Raw genomic sequence first — 23385 nt, forward strand, 5'->3', positions numbered from 1 at the left:
TATTATGAGGTCAAACGTAAGAGAGCGGCAGGGTGCATAGAGAATAGGGCACAGATGCAGATTCCTTAGAAGCCGACTTCACAGAAGTAGGCTATAAATAGGATTTGTCATCAGGGTGTAAGGCAGGGAGGGCAATGTGTATAATAGTGAAGTAAAGGGAAGTGTGTAGTGGTGCTGATGGGTGAATGATAATGCTGTTATCTGAAAGATGGAGCATAGGATGAAAAGCAAGTTTGGGAAAAATACAATTTTCTATGATCCTGCTATGCAAAGAGGGACCCCTGACCCAGCAGCATCAGGGTTAGGGTTAGGAAGGCGGGCTCTCGGGCCCCACCCCAGACCTACTGAATCAGAATCTGTTTGATAACATCCCTAAATGAATTCCATGCACGTGGAAGTGTGGCCCAGGAGCATCCTCTACAAGACGGACTGAATTTCAGACATCTGCATATTGTAAAACAGTGGCTACAAAACCAGCTTCTTATAAATAGTGGAATATGAGGCCCAAACATGATTGTTCCAGGAATTAAAGATGTCAAAATATTATTTTAAAATGAAATTGTCTGCAAAATTCAGGCAAAATTGGAGCCTAGCCTTAGAAGTTCTGGACTTTGAGGAATTTATAAACTCTGTTTTAAAAGGAGGTGCCTGAATTAATCAGCCATCAGCCCAATTAATTATGGGCTTCTTGGCCTTCTCACTCACAGGTAAATTTCAGGTGCTCACATAGTAAATAGAAAGGGATAGGCTCTGCAGTGTTTTCTAAACACCGAGGGTTTCGTTTGGCACGGCTGTGTTGAAAGCACTTATATTCTGAGCTCTGTTTTTGGCTTGAAGAAACTCCATTTCAAAAGCATTGTTTAGAATCATGACTTTAACTTTTACGTTTGGACTCAAAATGGCTGCAGGAGAATTTTCTGGTTGTCATTTTTTGGGTTATTGTGTCTTTTCAGTCTTTCGTTACAATAACATGCAATGTAAAGCAGTGACAAACCACAAAAGATGTTTTACAATAACGTACAATGTAAAGCAATGACAGAGTCACAAAAGATGTTTTACATTAACAGTCGTACTTCACCTATTTGGCAAAGTTTGATTTTATCAAGCCATTCCCCCCACCCCCGTTCTATCCAATTCCATCAGCATTGCCAGCCCTGGAAATGAATCCCTTTATTAAACTAAACCAGGCAAAGCCAATCAGGGCCAGCCATATGCCAACTGGTTACAATAGCTGATTCTAATGATGAAATATAACCCAGTGTTAAAGTCAGACCCAAAACAAACAAACAAATTCCTCCAGATTGTATGCCACATGGGCTCACTGGATATTCAGGATGAATTTTCTAATGGATGGAATCAGATTAAGTATGAGCATTACTTTCAAGAACCATGTAATTTCTGTTCTCTGAAAATAATTCTGAAATATGCTCCAATATCTTTGGAGTCTCCCAGATTCCTGAGCTTGGCCTCTTTACAGTAGTTAATTATATTTATTGTAATGATGTGATGTTTGGAACTCTACTTGGTCTTGACACTTGTGGGTTTGATCCAGGCAAAAATCTATGACCACAGGAACCATATTAGCCTGGCTCAGAACCCCCATATTTTACAAAGTAATTCAGCACTCTCCCCTCTCCCTAAAAAGCCTTCAAGATAATAATCTATTTTTTAAATATGTAACATTTGAAAGCACTTTCCTGTCTCCCTAGATTAACAAAAATGGAAAATGTTTTCCATTCTGAAAATATGTGATGTAGGCTAGGGATTGACTTTCAGTCTAGGCAATCATTTTTCTGCAAAAATAAACATACCATCACGTAAATTTTAAAATATATACATATATTATATATATATATCTATAATATATTATAGATATATATGTTAAGATATATTTTTCCTGAAAATTTTGTGGAACTTTAAATGTTATGATGCCATTCACATTCATTCATTTATATATAGCATTCATTTATAAATGAATATACATTTTGGGGATTCTGTTCAAGGATATGGCTGGCTCAAAGTATTTTGCCTGCTTTGTCATGCTGTTAGGTTAAAATGGATATGTTTTGCAATATGAATCAAAATACGATTTGCCTGAACCAAGACTTGGTCTCTTGAGGCCTAACTGCTCCTCCTGTAGACGTCAGGGACTGGCAGAAAGCACAAAAAGATAAGCTGTTCAGATCCAGTTTACGGAACTGGAAAGCCATGTACCTCCCTCCTTCTCCACAGACAGCTCTTAGTAATCGGTCCCTTTAGCCTGGCCTCAGGAGAATTTGTGCACACGGTGAAAGCATGTTACCACCTGGGCTTGTCCTGAGCCACCGAGAAGGCTTGGCTTTGAGGTGTGGGTCCGTAACAGGCTGGTCTTGTAAAGAGTTCTAAAAACTCCACAAAAACCACCCCTGATGGTGTTTGGCCATCGTACTTTTTACTTGCCTTAGTCACATTCTTAAGTGTAATGCCCTCTTTGCTTCCTATGTGAAGTGAAATGCGTTCCAGTTAAGACCCAAACATAAAGCATGCCCAATGAGTCAGAGATTTAGGCGCGTAAGCCATGCACCAATATTTGCAAGCACCAGAAACAATATCCTATCACCTTTTTGGCGTCACCAGGTTGTCTTCTGAGCCATAATTCGTGAATTGGACTTAAATATTCTGGTTATGTTAGATTTAGCTAACATACGTATACACAACTTCATGCATCTAGAAATAATGGCACATCAAGAGGGTTAACAACAAAAATAGAATTCATTAATATTTTTCATACACTCTAAAAATCTTTCAGGTCCTTCAGTTTAAATCTCTCTCCTGATCCCAGACTCATCAGACTAGCCACTTTCTTGATATGTATTCTCAAATGTCTCATAAGCATTGGATCCATCGTGTCCAAACTAACTCCTGATTGTCCCCCAGACCTGCTTATACCCAGTCTTCCTGTTCTCACTGTAAGGCACTATAATCCATCCATTGGTCAAGCCAGAAATCTAGGAGTCATCTTTGAAGTCTGTGTCCCTCATCTGCACATCTGGTGCCCAATCCGCTCCAAGTTTTACTGTTTCTTTCTCCAAGATGTTTGTCAAGCCCATCAGATTGTCCATGGCGGCCACCTCTGCAGTCCTTTCCCCTGGACCCCTGCAGTGGCCTCTTTCCCCACTGCCACTCTTGCTTCCAACCAAATTAGTCCCTTCACAGCATCTAGAGATTATTTTAAAATGTCACCTGTGTCATGTTTCTCCTTTATATGAGGGCTCTTATTCACTTAGAATAAAATCCTAACCACTCGCCAGGAGCTGCAAGGCTGCGGCCAATACCTATCTCACCAGCATCAACTGAGACCACTCTCCAACTTGCTCACCAACTTCTGCCATGGTGGGTTGTGGGTTGAATTGTGCCCACTCCTCAAAAATAAGTCCTAACTCTTGGAACCAGTAAATGTGACCTTATATAAAAAGAGACACGTTGTGGACATCCAGTTAAGATGTCAGGGCTGGTCCAGTCTGACTGATGTCCTTATAAGAGGAGAGGCTGGTCATGAGAAGACACAGACTCACAGGGAGAACACCAAGTGATGACCAGAGCACAGATGGGCGAGATGCAGCTGCACGTCAGGGAAGCCAAGGATGGAAGGGCACCATAGGAAGCCAGCAAGAGGCAAGGAGGATTCTACCCAGAGTCTCAGGGGGCGTGGCTTTGGTGATGCCTTGAATTCCGACTTCTAGTCTCCAGAACGGTGAGAGGATATATTTCTGTTGTTCTAAGCCCCCAAGTCAGTGGGACTTTATTCCGTCAGCCCTAAGAAACTAATCCACGTCCTTTCTCTTTTCCAGACACGCGAGGTCCTTTTCTATCACAGAGCTTCCATACGTGTGGTTCCCACTGCCCACAATATTCTTTCCCGAGACCCAAGGTTGACGGGGATCCTTCAGGAGCTGGCTCTGTACTTGCTGCACCTCCCGGACCTTGTCCCCGACCACTTCCTTGTACGACTCTGCCTGGTTTCCTCTTGCTCAACATTGAGCTTGGGCTCCAACATCACTTCCTTAAGAGCTTCCCAGACTGTCCCAATCCACTCACTCCCAGATTCCATCACATCGCCTTGTTTTATTTTTCCAAATAGCCTCCACACTACAGTTACTTGGTTTTTATCAGTCATCTCCTCACTCCACATACACACATATGTAAGAGACTTAACTACGTATATAATTAAAAATAACTTTTCCAGTCCCTAGAATAGTGACGGGCAGTAGTAAGTATTCAATAAATCACTGATCAAGGGGTGGCTGAATGAGTGAATGAATACTGATTATATCCTCCTGGGTTTCTTTTAAGTCTTGCATACAATGGCCAGTGGGTTTTTTTTTTTTTAATCACTGGAAATGAATTATTAAAGCATTTTTCTTTTCTTAAAGGAACTTTGCAATTGAAAAAGCCATCTTAAAAAATCAGTTGTTTCCACAATGAGTTACTGTAACACAATACCCAGCAGAAAAGGATAAATCAGGGAATTTACATTCTGACATTATACTTCAACAACGGAAGCACCTTGTTTTGTTAATCAAGATTTCTCACACCTTTGATGAATGATGACTTTCTAGAGTGAATGGAGTACTTACCAGCACGTTCAGGGTCTCACTGAGTTTGCCTGGATAAGTGTTTCCTGGTTTTGTTTTTAGCCAGAAACAAGCGGTAAGAAAATGCCGTCTCCTGCTAATTATGGATCTCGCTTATTTTAGTACAAACTTAAAATCCCTGGATGTTTTTACAAGTGGGATTCCTGAATATTTCTAGGCTTCAAAGAGTTTAGTTTAGCTCAAATAGCAGGAAAAATATGAGGTCATGGGTCTTCTTAGCTAAATTGTCCCATGCATCAAACATGCTCATCACATAGTAATACTGGGTTTTTTTGTTTGTTTGTTTTTTTGGTGAATCTTCGTATGGTAACACACTAGCACTGAGGGAGTAAAAAATTGATTAATAAAAGGAAACAAATTGAGTACAATATTTTTATACTTGGTTTGCAATATGTCAGTGTCGATGAGCGTATTATACCTAGGATTTTATTTTCTGCTCAAATGTGTTATGGGATATTTAGCAGTTGTATTTACAAATATTGGGAGAAAAACACTAAAATTCCATAAATATTCAGAACTGTTAAGACAAAGATTACATATATATATATATATATATATATATATATGTATGTATCTCCCCCCATAGGTCCTAGTTAAAGGCTAAAAGTCCACATAGCTGAGCTTAAGCTATTGCTTGAGGATCTGTGGTCAGCTGAAGTCTAACTGTCCCAGTTATGAGCTGAGATTTTATTTGTCTATCAGTACCTTGCTGTTCTGGGTGGATCTCAAACGGGCTGCACAGATGCGGTTGAGAAAGAGTGAACGATGCTCGGCCAGGCTGAGTGTGTTTTACCATGTAGAGACCGTGGTGTGGTGAATAGAACGTGGCGTGTTTCAAGCCCAGCACTTCTTGGTGGTCGTGGGCATTCCTGGGAGAGGTGCTTTCTGTGGATTCTGTAACGAGCAGGTGGAATTTCCTGGGTGCGGGTCACTGCTTGACGCCCACTGGCAGGCACCTTGGACAGAGCTTTTCTAGGCTGGTTGAGCTCAAGAGCGATCACGTTGGCCAAGTGCATCTCCGAACATTCATAGGGCCATTTCTGTTTGGGGATCAGGCTTTCTTAAGAAAGAGGGGAACTGTGTTTTGCGTCTTTCTTTAGAAGACTGGTAACTCATCCCAAATGCGCAAGGCAGCTGCCAGGACCACTGAGGAAGCATTGCAGGGGCGGCACACTTTTCTCTGCAACTCCCTGTGGTCCAAGGACCAGGAGTTGATGGGGAAACTTCAAAAGCAAGAGAAAACACAATACACCTGTGCATAGAAATCCAGGAAGGACACACGTGCTTCATTACTAGGTGCCTTAGGGCCAAATAGGATCCAGGCCTCCACCACCTGTTCGTACATCTCTCCTTCCTCCCCCTCCCCCTCCCCCATCAGCTGTGTTTTTTCCTTGTGAAATTGGAACAAGGGGGAAAAATAGACCAAAGAGAAGAGTAAGTATGAGGCTTGTGGCTCCTAGGCTGTCATTCTCTCACAGACTTTCTTTTCCAAATCTTTTTTCCTTTGAAGTTAATCAGCCCAGGTTTGCATGTTGCCTTCTTAAGTCTATTATCCTAAGAAGTATCATCGATAATCTATAACCTTTTATTCTTAGCGTGATTGTCCAAAGGGATGGTAGTTCTTCAGACATATTTAATGCTCTTATTTTTTCTGGAGTACTAGAAGAAAATAAGATCTGATTGATCTTACTAGTTCAAACAGTGCCACATCAAATTCATGATAATTTTGCCATTCAAAGGCGAAGCGATTTGGACAAAACTTTAGCCAATAGATTTCCAGGCAGAATTTCCCTAAGAAAATTCCTGGATCCAAGTAACATTGCAAACCTGGCCCCAGAACTTTGCCTACAATAAGTCTAGGGTCCTCTCTCCTGAAGATAATAATAACGGGCCTTTTTGAGGAATTGGGACACTTTGTGTATTTATGTGGAGATAAGCATTTTCAGTAGTTAATCTTATTCCTGACTTGGCTGGGGGAAATTTAACAAATTACATAGAAGAATTATCTCTATCTAGTAGTACTCCACTGTAGCACTCACAAAATTGTTGGAAATATTACAGAAGACTTGGCCACAATAGAAATCCACATTCTTATAATAATATATTTTTTTAATTGGATAATTACCCCACTTCTGATCCCAATTCTATAACTCTGACTCCACTCTCTTTTCCCAGCATCGTGCAGCAGAAAACCTTCCTGTGGGGCTGCTAATTTATGAGGTGACCCAGCTCCTCTGGGGCAACACCTCCAAAAAGGGGCCACTTTGTAACCAGAGCCCATGCTTGCATCCTCAGACACATCCATCGCTTCTCCCAGACTTCTGTTTCCCTTCTGGAGTGTTCTCTTAACAAACACTTTCATCAAACAGAAAACAGAAACAGGACCCGCTATATCCATCACAGAAATATGAGGTCTTCAGAGATGGTAGCAAGTTCTCATTTGCTAGAAATCGAAGTGAGTAACGTTTTCTTTTAAATGATGTGAAAACTCTCTTTTTTCCCCCACTGCAGGGTTACATTTGTCACACATGTAAATTCTATTCTTAGTCCCCAGTGCAATCCATTCATTATTTTCGAGACCCCAAGTTTTCTAGTAAGTATTAGAAAACCACATCACAGAGGGTTTGTGAGGCCTGCGTTTTGCATATGGGTCTTTGATTTGTCTGACAGCTGTGGAGGAACCCACAGCCAGACGAAGCTCCGGGAAGCCCACATGTGTGGGGAGAAAGGCTGCATTCAAAGGTGAGGGTTAGCTTACATGCAATTTTTCCCCCCCCGATTTTCCCCCTTTCTACTGGAATAATACACCGTAACTGGGGAGGAAGCACGGTCCACCCGGCAGATCCTCTAGTGGGGGAGAGGAGACGCAGTTTGGGTCCCAGTTCTGCTGTTTCTTGTCACTGTCATCTGCGATGACAAAGTTCCCAAACTTCTCTGGGTCTCAGTTGCACCCTCTCCAGAGTCTAGAGGTTTCAGGCATGAGAATTCCTAATGTGTATTTGAACGTATCAGCAAGGTGATGTGGGAGGATAAGACATCCTTCCAGAGAATGAGGTTGTCTTTGGGGTCGTTTGGATGTATTTGGCTGCTTCAGATTTATGCACACGGTAGTTATTAGGTTGCCTCTTTACCAATAACATTCTAGCAGATTGAACATGGAGAGAGAAAAGAGTGAGAGCAAGGCTACCGAGCCCCTACCAAGGGCTGCCTGTTTCTTGACTCATTAGATTGTCAGGACAATTTTGAGAAATAGATGCTCATTGTTTTTAGAGATGAGAAAAGGGAGGCTCAAATAAGCTTGTAACCTTGCCCACACATCACAGATCTGGTATAGTCCATGGGTTTTGAACCCAGATTCCCCTCTTTTCCCAGCTCCGTGCCAGGCTTTGCCAGCCATCAGGAAGCTGTCCTGGGGATGAGCTCCTTGCTCCTGGCCCTCCCTTCCCAAACTCCGTTCAGGTGACTACATCCTGCTGCTCCATGAACTTGGTGATGGAGTATATCCCCATCGGCTCTCAGCCTCCCATGTGTGTGTTGGGGGCTCCCCTGACTCTGACCCCAGGGCCTGGTGTCCACAGCCAGCAGCCACAGCCTGGGGCCCGAGGTTAGCCGGGGGAGACGGGTTGAGGGGGGAGCCATCCACGTGAACCAAGCCGACAGTCTGAGACAGCAGTGCTCGTGACGACCCTGTCCCCTCATCCAGTCAGACCTCAACAGTGGATCTGAACCCAGATTTGCCCTCTTTTCCCGCTGCCATGGCTCCCAGCCCAGCTCTCTGCCCCTTAATTCAGGGTGCACCGAGCGGACAGTTTGCTTTAATCAAACAAGGTAAACGGGCATGAAAATACCAAGGTGTCCTACCCAGGAGGCGGGTGGCCATGAATTTTTGGTCTGGCAGAGATCCCCTGGTTTCCCACTTTTTCCCTTTCCCTTCCTGAGAGGTCAGGTTTTTTTTCTATTTGTGGGAAGCATGTTTGATCATTTGAGAATGTGCTTTGCCTCACGCCTTGAAAGATGAAGCCGCTGTGGTGATATGGAAGCAAAAGCCTCATTCCAGAGTCCAGCTTCCTTCAGGATGACCTTCATGGTGTCTCCTGTGAGCTGCCGCACCAAAATGACCCAGGAAAGAAGCAGCCCAGGGAGAGGGTAATGTTTTCCCTTAAACCATCTAACTGGGTCTTATTGGTTCATACTTTCTGAGAAACAACAATTCAAATTCACTGATGATTCTTCAACACAGTCCAATTCCAGCACACGTTAGTGAGAGGCTAATCTGGAATCAGGAATTTGCCCCAATAAATATCCATAACAGAGCAGTAAGTATTAAAGGTGACTCTTGGGGCTTCCCTGGTGGCGCAGTGGTTGAGAGTCCGCCTGCCGATGCAGGGGACGCAGCTTTGTGCCCCGGTCCGGGAAGATCCCACTGGGCCCATGAGCCATGGCCGCTGAGCCTGTGCGTCCGGAGCCTGTGCTCCGCAACGGGAGAGGCCACAACAGTGAGAGGCCCGCGTACCGCAAAAAAAAAAAAAAAAGGTGACTCTTAACTGAAGGAAGAAATGACTCAGAAAAACATCTTGAAAATGATTACTACTTGGATTTCATTAACAAGAATTCTGACTGTCCTCAGAGGCCAATCAGTGCCCTGCCTAGGCACCTGTGAAGTTTCCCAATTTTGACAACTTTTCCGCCATATAAAGATATTGAGACAAGAAGTAGGAGTGGCCTCCCTTCCTCATAACAGGAAGTGAATTTACCTTACTCCTAGTTAAGCCAATAACAGCACCATGTAAAATTAGTAGCATTTTTAAAATTAACAAATTAACTATGCACGACTCCATGTTTTTAACTATGAACAATCCCATTGTAATTCAAAGGATCTCAGATAATTAGATTTAATAGAATCTGGTGAATACTCAGTCGCTTTCTAATTCATTGTATTTGGTAGCAATTTTGTGGGCAATTACATGTATTGCGGTTTGGGATGCCTGAAAAATCCAAGTATGTTTTTGGGATCGGAGCAGAATTAACCTAAAGTAATTAAATGGCATGAATAAATATGCAAAGAGATGATCAGTCATTAGGGAAGAGAGCCATGGAAGAAAAGCAAAACAGGCAAATGAGAAGGATGGCCAGGTGGCTAAGGCAGGTAGAAGGGAGAGATCAAGGAGGTCAGGCTACGAGGTAACAATTCCAGTGAATTCTCTGAGGTCACCTCTTCGCAGTGTGGTGTCAAAGTAGTGAGAATAAGTTTAAATTCTGAACTGAAATAAATGGGCAGCATTCTCTTTATTAATGGCAGTTTCCTAACTAGGCTGTTGACCTCCACAGGTTTTTTGAGGCTGTTCCGTGCACCATCCACTGCATCCAGGTCACTAGTTTTCAAGTTTCTTTAGTCTAAAAGGGACATCCTGCCATTCGCCAAACAGGAAAACCCTCAGGAGGGACTAGAAGGGAGACATTAGCTTTGATGAGAAACTGATGATGGTGTAGCTCACAGGAGATGACTCATTCTTATTAGTTAAAAAAAATAAGTAAAGATGCTGTGTGCCAAGCATCAACACTGCCCATCATCAGCTTGCGGAACACAGATCTGAGACTGTAGCTTGAAAAATCACTCATGTAGAATCTGGTGTAAGTGGGTTTGTGCTTAGTTTATTCTTAAACAGTTCCAGCCCATTTTGTTCCTTGTACTCAGTTCCTCTCTCCATCCCGTGAGTGTTCATTTTTTAAGACACATTTCCCAGATTTCAGAGCATCACACTGTGACAAATTTCCCCCAATCTTCTTTAAGCCTGTATTATTTTCACTTAATATATTTCTTCAATTCGATTTGCTTTTTAAAGTGCATGTCTTTTATAAGAAACTGCTATAAATGAAAACTCAGTATCATGCTTCATTAATGGGAGAAAACCTTAAGTGTTAGGGTAACGCAAGTGGTGTTATTAAACTTTAAAATAGGAGCAGTAAGCAAGACAACACGGGGAATAACCGGTCTAACTCATTTTCAGTAAGGTATATTCTTGGGGAATTGGCTGGCAAGGGGCCTGTGGAAAATGAGGGTAACAGGCCAGGAAGGGTCTGGAAGAGAGTAGTTCAGGTGGAAAAATCTGGATCCTCTCACAACTCTGAATAGTCGAAGGGGCTTTACCACCAGCTGCCATATTAAACCCACTGCCCGGAATTTTTCTAGTCCGACAGGACAGCCAATAGTGGAATAAAAAGCTATTTAAAGGGAAGAATGTGGGAAAACGTCACATAGTTGAAATAGCCAAACCAAGACCAAAAATTCTTACCACCGAAGTCCGTTTCTAAAAAAGTACTAAAGTTTTATTCCTGGAGATTTTACTCAAAAAGCTGTCAAAAAGATAGTTCATTGTTTGTTTGTTTTTTTTAATATATCTTTATTGGAGTATAACTGCTTCACAATACTGCGCTAGCCTCTGTCACACAACCAAGTGAATCCGCCGTATACATGCATACAACCCCATATCCCCTCCCTCTTGCGTCTCCCTACCACCCTCCCTACCCCCCCACTCTAGGTCGTCGCAAAGCACGGAGCTGATCTCCCTGTGCTATGCTGCTGCTTCCCACTAGCTAGCTATCTCACTGAGGTAAATAGCATTTTCACAATAATATCTGTGAAATCATACTGGATTATGCTAGTTATAGATAAATGTGTGAAGATGAAAGTCATCTTAGAAAGTTTGTACCCCATCTCTTACAATGTGTAGTACCATGTCCAGGAAGCCCCATGTGGATGGACATTCGTATTCGGACCCGTTGCCTCTTTTTAATCACTCTTCTCCCTTCTGACACATTCTATGGCAATTCTTCCTCGTCCGGTGAGCTCTCATCAAAGACCTGCCCCTCTCTCCTCTGAGGGTAGAGGATGGTATTTTACCAGCCTGTTTGAAACTGAGCTCTCTTCAGTGGTTGCATCCCTTGAGGAGTATAAGAATCCAGCAGAGACTCAAGTCACTGGATTAACTACCTATGCAAGTTATCTGGGAAGAAACTATGTATGCACTGGGAATAAAAGTATGCATCCATCTTCCTTCCTTTTAGAGCAAACACTTGGATATCAAGTCTGGGGGAATTGGGGAGAAAATGGTTTCACAGTGAAATAAACCAGTCACAGAAAGACAAACACTGTATGATTCCATTTACAAGAGATATCTAAAATAGTCAAATTCATAGAAACAAAAAGTAAAATGATGGTTGCCAGGGCCTGGGGTGAGAGGGAAATGAAGTGATGTTTAATGGGGATAGAGTTCCAGTTTTGCAAGATGAAAAAGTTCTGTATTCTGATTACACAACAATGTGAATATACTTAACACTAACAAATTGTACATATAAAATTGGTTAAGGTGGTACATTGGATGCTATGTGTGTTTTACCACAATTAGAAAAAAATCTTTACCATATAAGAACACCCGATCATTCCTGATTAGGATCAAAATGTGATTTTGTTTTTACCTATTGAAATAAAAATGTTACATCAATTAAAAATAAAAATAACAAGGACGACTATACCGATCACACAGGGTAAAGAAACAAATGGAATAACCGTGTCTGGGTTCTACTTAGCTAAATAAAAATGCTTGATCACTATTATGCTGATCTCTTTTTATTGTTTGTTTATTTCCCCCAAAGTACTTAGTTTAATTTTCCCATTTCTTGCATTTAAAAAACTTGAATCCTTGAAAGTATATGTTGCTTTTTGTTGTTGGTATTATTATTGCCCAAGGGAGGGACAGGCAATAAATAGCGCATTGGCTTCTACTTGTGGATGGTGGGACCCAGACCGTCCCAGCTTGCTAAAAATAACACTGAGGGGAACACAAGATTTGTGCTTGTAAAAACACGCATGTGAAGTTCCCTCGCTGACTGGCATTAAGCTAAACCACGTATAACCTGTCAGATGAGACAGAGGGAAGGCAGCTGAACAAGAATATTTCAACAAACCATAAATCTTATCTTAATTGGAAATTTAAAGTACTTGAAGCAAGGGAGGAGTGACAGAAAAAGAAGTAAAACTAATATAATAAAGCTGAAGTCAACCCTGGTCACCGGCAAAGACACTAGCGTTTTCAAGGGAAACGCTTCTGGATAATATTTCCTGGAAGCCAGATGGGAAGTTAGATTAGCTCTTTTCTCTCCAAAATAACTTGTGTTTTTGTCATTATAATGTAACATTTACAGAAATGCAACAATATGCTGGCCTTCTGTTAGGCAGGGCCCTGTAAGAAATGGTTGTATTCAGTGTGAGACAAGGATGATCACAGGAGAAGCCCAAGTCCGGGACCACATAAAAGGTCAGGGACAGAAATTAGTACAGGAAGGGACAAGAGAGAAGAAAACTACAGATTAAAGCCAAGTGAGCAACAAAACTTATCTAAAACTACAGTCATAAATGATTTTTTTTAGTGATAGCAAAATTGGAGCGTGTTACAATAACACTTCATTAACATAAGAACTTCCTACGTGAATTTCCAGATAACTGAGGTTTATACCATTGCTAGGTCAGTTTTCAACCCAGCAATTTTTGCTGGATCTGACCAAGAATGCTTGGTATATTTCTCTTACCTTCCTAAAAGAGAGGATTGATCACATTTTGGTCCTTCATTGGCAATTCAGAGGAAACGCTATCAGCATGTGTTATCATTATCATGAGTGCCAAATGCATTATGAAATATGGATACTTTCGAGAGTGAAAGGGGAACTTTCAGTAACTGGGCCAGAACTTGGGTGGAAACAGCTCTGTCCCAGGAAGATTGGGGGTGTGGTCACCGCACAATTCTAGGCTGACACAGTTTTCTGCATGCAGTTTTTTTTTTTTTTTGGATTAATTTTTATTGGAGTATAGTTGACTTACAATGTTGTGTTAGTTTCTTCTATACAGCAAAGTGAATCGGTTATACATACACATGTCTTCACTCTTTTTTGATTCTTTTCTCATATAGGTCATTACAGAGCACTGAGTAGAGTTCCCTGTGCTATACAGTAGGTTCTTATTAGTCATGTATTTTATATATAGTAATGTGTATATGTCAATCCCAGTCTCCCAATTTATCACCCCCCTTCCCCTTGGTAACCGTAAGTTTTTTTTCTACATCTGTGACTTTGTTTCTGTTTTGTAAATAAGTTCATTTGTATCATTTTTTTTAGATTCCACACATAAGTGATGTCATAGAATATTTGTCTTTCTCTGTCTGACTTACTTCACTCAGGATAATCTCTAGGTCCATCCATGTTGCTGCAAATGGCATTATTTCATTCCTTGTTATGGCTGAGTAATATTCCATTGTATGTATGTGCCAAATCTTCTTTACCCATTCCTCTGTTGATGGATATTTAGGTTGCTTCTGCACACAGTTTTGTTTTTCAGCATCTTCTGCCCCTGAGAAACGGGGTGGTCACTTGGCTACAATCTGACAGGACTCACATTCCCAGTTTCCTCTGTTTCACAGCTACAAATTGTGGGCACTCAAATGGGAAATCAGATTGCCAAGCTAGTTTAGAAATGTGCGTTCAAGAAGGAGCACATGGGCTTCCCTGGTGGCACAGTGGTTGAGAGCCCACCTGCCAATGCAGGGGACACGGGTTCGTGCCCCAGTCCGGGAAGATCCCACATGCCGCGGAGCGGCTAGGCCCATGAACCATGGCCACTGAGCCTGCGCGTCTGGAGCCTGTGCTCCAGAACGGGAGAGGCCACAACAGTGAGAGGCCCACGTACCGCAAAAAAAAAAAAGAAGGAGCACATGTCTCAGAGTCAGAGAGGAAACATAGTATATATGACCCTATTATATGAATTGAATCAGGTATTTTCTCTCAGGACTAGAATCCAGGGGAGTGAATACAGGTCTGGGGTTAAGTAGGAGTGGGTGTTAAGTAAAACTCTGTTTCTGAAATCAGGTGAAAAATCAGGCATCTTTCTTTCTATAAAATACGTTTTGTTTTGTTAAAGTCTTTCTTATTCTCTGTGATTTATCATAAAAATAAGGGAAGCTGTTGCTGGCCTCTCTCCTGGAGAATTTCAGTGGCCTCAGGGATGGGTACAAGCTGGCAGTAGCCTTTGGTCAACGTTTACACTGCCTCACTGCAGTGTCTGTCTGAATAAGTGGGAATAATGGCAGAGAGATAACTGCCAAGATATGCCCCATGCTTACGAGATGCCAGACGCTCTCCCAAGCACATGCATCAGCATGCATGATCCAAAATTTTACATGGAATAGTGTCATTTTAAAACCCAGGTTATATCAATGAATTCTAATAATACTATAAATAATGCTGTAGTGAACATTGGTCCCAGGCAGGAGATAGAGGGGATCCCAGTGGAATCTCCAGGTAGCTGGAAAGCCTGGAACTGAAACATTCTGGAAGCAATAGTGCTTCTTGAAAAGCAAGTCTTCCTTTTCAAAAAGTGCCCGTCCCTGATGAGAATGTCAGGATTCAAACATCCTGAGTAAATCTTGTCTCTGTCATCAGTGTTTCAGGGACAAAGAACAAGAATTCAACCCCTTAAGATGTTTATCATCAATTATTTTGACTTTACTACCTCTATCTGTGGGTTATTAAGATAGGCACTTAATCATCCCCGTGATCATGTGTTAGGCAGGTGTTGGCAAGAGCCAGCTGGCCTCACACCTGCTCTTTAAAAGCAAGACAGGAGTAAATGAATTCGGCAGACTGTGTACTCATCTCTCCATTACTTTACATTACAGAAAGACATTTACTTTACGTTTATATGAGAAATGGTTCTGTGATTTCAATTCTCTTTCTTACAAAAATCTGACTTTAGGAACTCATGTCTCGGTTACCATAGAGAGAGAGAGCAGCAATTTTGCCATTCAGTAAACAATCACTTTTTAAGAAAATTGGGTGGGTCAGTAGAAAATTCTTCCCAGAACCCAAGGCTAAAATGTCTTTAGGTCAATAACACATAGTATATCACATCACACAGTGCTCAACTCCTATTTCTCAGATAAACCCACCACAGCACAAGGGGATGTCAAAGGCACAGCAGAGCCCAGGCAATTCTGGCAGCTAATCAGTCAGCCGAGATAAGTGGTTACTTAATAAATATAATCCTTGCCCCCTTGGAGCTTTCAATCCAAACAGAAATGAAAGACTTAGCACAGACATAGAAAACAAACTTATGGGAGATTTTGAAGATGGCGGAGTAGAAGGACGTGTGCTCACTCCCACTTGTGAGAGCACCAGAATCACAACTAACTGCTGAACAATCATCGACAGAAACACACTACAATGGAACTCTCCAAAAAAGATACCCCACATCCAAAGACAGTGGAGAATCTGCAATGAGATAGTAGGAGGGGTGCAATCACAATAAAATCAAATCTCATAACTGCTGGGTGGGTGACTCACAGACTGAAGAACACTTATGTCACAGAAGTCCACCCGCTGGAGTGAAGGTTCTGAGCCCCACATCAGGCTTCCCAACCTGGGGGTCTGGCAATGGAGGAGGAATTCCTAGAGAATCAGACTTTGAAGGCTACTGGGATTTGATTGCAGGACTTTGACAGGACTGGAGGAAACAGAGACTCCACTCTTGGAGGAAACACACAAAGTAGTGTGAGCATTGGGACCCAGGGGAAGGAGCAGTGATGCCATAGGATCTGAACCAGACCTACCTGCTAGTGTTGGAGGGTCTCCTGAGGAGGCGGGGGTGGCTGTGGCTCTCCATGGGGATGCAGTCACGGGAAGCAGAAGCTCTAGTAAGTACTCCTTGGCGTGAGCCCTCCCAGAGTCCACCATTAGCCCCACCAAAGAGCCTGTAGGCTCAGTGCTGGATCACCTCAGGCCAAAAGACCAACATGGAGGGAACCCAGCCCCACCTATCAGCAGACAAGAAGACTAAAGTTTTTCTGGGCTCTGCCCATGAGAGCAACACGCAGCTTTATGCACCACCAGTCCCTCCCATCAGGAAACTTGCACAGCCTCTTAGATAGCCTCATCCACCAGGGGGCAGAAGGCAGAAGCAAGAAGAACTACAATCCTGCAGCCTGTGGAACAAAAATCACATTCACAGAAAGATAGACAAGATGAAAAGGCAGAGGGCTATGTACCAGATGAAGGAACAAGATAAAACCCCAGAAAAACAATTAAATGAAGTGGAGGTAGGCAACCTTCCAGAAAAAGAATTCAGAATAATGATAGTGAAGATGATCCAGGACCTCGGAAAAAGAATGGAGGCAAAGATCGAGAAGATGCAAGAAATGTTTAACAAAGACCTAGAAGAATTTAAAGAGCAAAAACCTAGATGAATTAATGAACAAACAAGCAGAGATGAACAATACAATAACTGAAATGAAAAATACACTCGAAGGAATCAATAGCAGAATAACTGAGGCAGAAGAACAGATAAGTGACCTGGAAGACAGAATGGTAGAATTCACTGCTGTGGAACAGAATAAAAGAAAAAGAATGAAAAAAATGAAGACAGCCTAAGAGACCTCTGGGACATTAAACACAACAACATTCACATTATAAGGGTACCAGAAGGAGAAGAGAGAGAGAAAGGACCCAAGAAAATATTTGAAGAGATTATAGTCAAAAACTTCCCTAACATGAGAGAGGAAATAACCACCCAAGTCCACGAAGCACAGAGAGTCCAAGGCACGATAAACCCAAGGAGAAACACACTGAGACACATAGTAAGCAAATTGATAAAAATTAGAGACAAAGAAAAATTATTGAAAACAACAAGAGAAAAATAACAAATAACATACAATGGAGCTCCCATAAGGTTAACAGCTGATTTCTCAGCAGAAACTCTACAAGCCAGAAGGGAGTAGCACGATACATTTAAAGTGATGACAGAGAAGAACATACAACCAAGATTACTCTATCTGGCAAGGATCTCATTCCGATTTAATGGAGAAATCAAAAACTTTACAGACAAGCAAAAGGTAAGAGAATTCAGCACCACCAAAGCAGCTCTACAATAAATGCTAAAGGAAATACTCTAAGTGGGAAACACAAGAGAAGGAAGGACCTACAAAAACAAACCCACAATGGTAAAACCTACAAATGGTAATAGGAACATACATATCGATAATTACCTTACACGTGAATGGATTAAATGGTCCAACCAAAAGATACAGGCTCACTGAATGGATACAAAAACACATCAATATATATGCTGTCGACAAGACACCCACTTCAGACCTAGGGACACATACAGACTGAAAGTGAGGGGATGGAGAAAGATATTCTAGCAAATGGAAATCAAAAGAAAGCTGGAGTAGCAATACTCATATCAGATAAAATGAACTTTAAAATAAAGAATATTACAAGAGGGCTTCCCTGGTGGCGCAGTGGTTGGGAGTCCGCCTGCTGATGCAGGGGACACGGGTTCATGCCCCGGTCTGGGAAGATCCCACATGCCGCGGAGCGGCTGGACCCATGAGCCATGGCCGCTGGGCCTGCGCATCCAGAGCCTGTGCTCCGCAATGGGAGAGGCTACAACAGTGAGAGGCCCACGTACCGCAAAAAAAAAAAAAAAAAAAAAAAAAAAGAACATTACAAGAGACAAGGAAGAACACTACATAATGATCAAGAGATCAATCCAAGAAGAACATACAACAATTATAAATATATGTGCATCCAACATAAGAGCACCTCAATATATAGGGCAACCGCTAACAGCTATAAAGAGGAAATAGACAGTAACACAATAATAGTGGGGGACTTTAACACCTCACTTACACCAATGGACAGATCATCCAAACAGAAAATTAATAAGGAAACACAAGCTTTAAATGACACAATAGACCAGATAGATTTAATTGATATTTATAGGACATTCCATCTACAAAGAGCAGATTACACTTTCTTCTCAAGTGCACATAGAACATTCTCCAGGATAGATCGCATCTTGGATCACAAATCAAGCCTTGGTAAATTTAAGAAAATTGAAATCATATCAAGCATCTTTTCCAACCACAATGCTATGAGATTAGAAATTAATTAGAGGGAAAAAAACGTAAAAAACACGAACACATGGAGGCTAAACAATATGTTACTAAATAACCAAGAGATCACTGAAGAAATCAAAGAGGAAATCAAAAAATACCTAGAGACAAATTACACCAAAAACATGATGATCCAAAATCTATGGGATGCCGCAAAAGCAGTTCTAAGAGGGAAGTTTATAGCAATACAAGCCTACCTCAAGAAACAAGAAAAATCTCAAATAAGCAATCTAACCTTACACCTAGAGGAACTAGAGAAAGAAGAACAAAGAAAACCCAAAGTTAGTAGAAGGAAATAAATCATAAAGATCAGAGCAGAAATAAATGAAATAGAAGCAAAGAAAACAATAGCAAAGATCAATAAAACTAAAAGCTGGTTCTTTGAGAAGATAAACAAAATTGATAAACCTTTAGCCAGATTCATCAAGAAAAAGAGGGAGAGGACTCAAATCAATAAAATTAGAAATGAAGAAGGAGAAGTTACATTGAACACTGCAGAAATGCAGAGCATCCTAAGAGACTACTACAAGCAACACTATGCCAATAAAATGGACAACCCGGAAGAAATGGACAAATTCTTAGAAAGGTATAACCTTCCAAGACTGAACCAGGAAGAAATGGAAAATATAAACATACCAATCACAAGTAATGAAATTGAAGTTGTGATTAAAAACCTTCCAACAAACAAAAGTCCAGGACCTGATGGCCTCACAGGTGAATTCTATCAAACATTTAGAGAAGAGCTAACACCCATCCTTCTCAGACTCTTCCAAAACATTGCAGAGGAAGGAACCCTCCCAAATTCATTTTACGACGTCACCATCACCCTGACACCAAAACCAGACAAAGATAGTACAAAAAAAGAAAATTACAGACCAATATCACTGATGAATATAGATGTATAAATCCTCAACAAAATACCAGCAAACAGAATCCAACTACACATTAAAAGGATCATACACCATGATCAAGTGGGATTCATCCCAGGGATGCAAGGATTCTTCAATATATGCAAATCAATCAATTTGATACACCATATTAACAAATTGAAGAATAAAAACTATATGATCATCTCAATAGATGCAGAAAAAGGTTTGGACAAAATTCAACAACGATTTATGATAAAAACTCTCCAAAAAGTGGGCATAGAGTGATGCTACCTAAACATAATAAAGGCTATATACAACAAACCCACAGCAAACATCCTTCTCGATGGTGAAAAACTGAAAGCATTTCCTGTAAGATCAGGAACAAGACACGGACGTCCACTCTTGCCTCTATTATTCAACATAGGTTTGGAAGTCCTAGCCATGGCAATCAGAGAAGAAAAAAAAAAAAAAAGGAATACAAATTGGAAAAGAAGAAGTAAAGCTGTCACTGTTTGCAGATGACATGATACTATACATAGATAATCCTAAAGATGTCACCAGAAAACTACTAGAGCTAAATCAATCTGGTAAAGTTTCAGGATACAGAATTAATGCACAGAAATCTCTTGCATTCCTATACACTAACAATGAAAAATCAGAAAGGGAAATTAAAGAAACAATCCCATTCACCATTGCAACTACAAGAATAAAATACCTAGGAATAAACCTACCTAAGGAGGTAAAAGACCTGTACTCAGAGAACTGTAAGACACTGATGAAAGAAATCAAAGATGACACAAACAGATGGAGAGATATACCATGTTCTTGGATTGGAAGAATCAATATTGTGAAAATGACTCTACTACCCAAAGCAATCTACAGATTCAGTGCAATCCCTATCAAATTACCAGCAGCATTTTATACAGAACTAGAACAAAAAATATTAAAATTTGTATGGAGACACAGAAGATATCAAATAGCCAAAGCAGTATTGAGGGAAAAAAACAGAGCTGAGGAATCAGACTCCCTGACTTCAGACTATACTACAAAGCTACAGTAATCAAGACAATATGGTACTGGCACAAAAGCAGAAATACAGATTAATGGAATAGGATAGAATGCTCAGAGATAAACCCACACACCTATGGTCAACTAATTTATGACAAAGGAGACAAGTGTATACAATGGAGAAAAGATAGTCTCTTCAATAAGTGGTGCTGAGAAAACTGGACAGCTGCATGTAAAAGAATGAAATTAGAACACTCCCTAACACCATACACAAAAACTCAAAATGGATTACAGCCCTAAATGTAAGACCAGACACTATAAAACTCTTAGAGGGAAACATAGGAAGAACACTCTTTCACGTTAATCACAGCAAGATCTTTTTTGATCTACCTCCTAGAGTAGTGGAAATAAAAACAAAAATAAACAAATGGGACCTAGTGAAACTTAAAAGCTTTTGCAAAGCAAAGGAAACTATTATCAATATGAAAAGACAACCTTCAGAATGGGGGAAAATATTTGCAAGTGAATCAACGGACAAAAGATTAATCTCCAAAATATATAAACAGCTCATGCAGGTCAATATTAAAAAAGCAAACAACACAATCAAAAAATGGGCAGAAGGACTTTCCTGGTGGCGCAGTGGTTAAGAATCCGCCTGCCAATGCAGGAGACACGGGTTCCAGCCCTCGTCCGGGAAGATCCCATATGCCGCGGAGCAACTAAGCCCGTGTGCCACAACTACTGAGCCTGCGTGCTGCAACTACTGAAGCCCGTGCCCCTAGAGCCCGTGCTATGCAACAAGAGAAGCAACCGCAATGAGAAGCCCACACACTGCAACGAAGAGTAGCCCCCGCTCGCCGCAACTAGAGAAAGCCCGTGCACAGCAATGAAGACCCAACACAGCCAAAAAATTAATTAATTAATAATAGATTTATAAAAAAAAAACTGGGCAGAAGACCTAAATAGACATTTCTCCAGAGAAGACCTATAAATGGCCAAGAAGCACATGAAAAGCTGCTCAATACCCCTAATTATTAGAGAAATGCAAATCAAAACTCCAATGAGGTATCACCTCACACCAGTTGGAATGGGCATCATCAGAAAATCTACAAACAATAAATGCTGGAGAGGGTGTGGAGAAAAGGGAGCCCTCTTGCACTGTTGGTGGGAATGTAAATTGATACAGCCACTATGGAGAACTGTATGGAGGTTCCTTAAAAAACTAAAAATAGAACTACCATACGATGCAGCAATCCCACTAGTGGGCATATACCCAGAGAAAACCCTAATTCAAAAAAACACATGCACCCCAATGTTCATTGCAGCACTATTTACAATAGCCAGGTCATGGAAGCAAGCTAAATGCCCATCAACAGATGACTGGATAAAGAAGATGTGGTACATATGTACAATGGAATATTACTCAGCCATAAAAAGGAACGAAACTGGGTCATTTGTAGAGACATGGATGGATCTAGAAACTGTCATACACAGTGAAGTAAGTCAGAAAGAGAAAAACAAATATCATATATTAACGCATATATGTGGAACCTAGAAAAATGGTACAGATGAACTGGTTTGCAGGGCAGATATAGAGACACAGATGTAGAAAACAAACGTATGGACACAAAGGGGGAAAGTGGCAGGGGAGTGGTGGTGGTGGTGGGATGAATTGGGAAATCGGGATTGACATGTATACACCAATATGTATAAAATAGATCACTAATAAGAACCTGCTGTATGAAAAATAAATAAAATTCAAAAATTAAAAAAAAAAGAAAGTGAAAACAAACTTATGGTTACCAAAGGGGAAGCGAGGAAAGGGATAAATTAGGAGTTTGGGATTAACATATACACACTATTGTATATAAAATAAACAACAAGGACCTATTGTATAGCACAGGGAACTATACTCAGTATTTTTTAAATAACCTATAAGGGAAAAGAATCTGAAAAAGAATATATATATAACTGAATCACTGTGCTGTACACCTGAAACTAACACAACATTGTAAATCAACTATATTCCAAAAAAAAAAAAAGAAAATATATAAATAAATAAAAACAGAGTAAGCTGGTTGGGGAATGTAGACACTTTTAAGATGACTGTACATCCTGGAGTCGAGGCCACTGAATGAAGAAACAAATGATTATTTTAGACCAAAGAGAGTAGCTTTCATTTGGGGTTTTGTAGGAGTGAATTCTCCCACTCTCAAGCATGAGTCATTTCTTTGTGCAAAACGGCCTGGGAGTTGCCATCTGAGCTCTCCATGGGAATGCGTTCCAGGGCAGAAGAAATGGACCTGCCCAAGTTCTTTGAAGCAGAAAGGAGTGCGCTTTATGACCATGGGAAAGAGGGAGGGAGGGAGGGAGGGAGTAGGGAGGAAGGATAGGTAGAACATGAAGGGGGAGCAGCAGGTTTCAGGGATGCTTTTTGTCATTTAGTGATGTTTTTGCATCACAATACCAGCTTTACTCAGATTGCAATACCCGTTTTTTTTTTGAAGCCATTTTTAAAACTTGAAATATAGTTAACTTACAATGTTGTGTTAGCTTCAGGTGTACAGTAAAGTGACTCATATATGTATATATGTATATAAATACATATATAAAAGTATATATTCTTTTTCAGATTCTTTTCTATTATAGGTTATTACAAGACACTGAATATAGTTCCCTGTGTTACACAGTAGGTCCTTGTTTTTTATCTCTTTTACACATAGTATTGTGTATCTATTAGTCCCAAACTCCTAACTTATCTTCCCCAGCGTCGCCACCACCCTGGCTGCCACTGTCTCCTCTGGTAGCCATAAGTTTGTCTTCTATGTCTGTGAATCTATTTCTGTTTTGTAAATAAGTTCATTTATATCATGTTTT

Source organism: Pseudorca crassidens, chromosome 18, assembly GCF_039906515.1.
Source record: "Pseudorca crassidens isolate mPseCra1 chromosome 18, mPseCra1.hap1, whole genome shotgun sequence".
Taxonomy (NCBI): Eukaryota; Metazoa; Chordata; class Mammalia; order Artiodactyla; family Delphinidae; genus Pseudorca; species Pseudorca crassidens.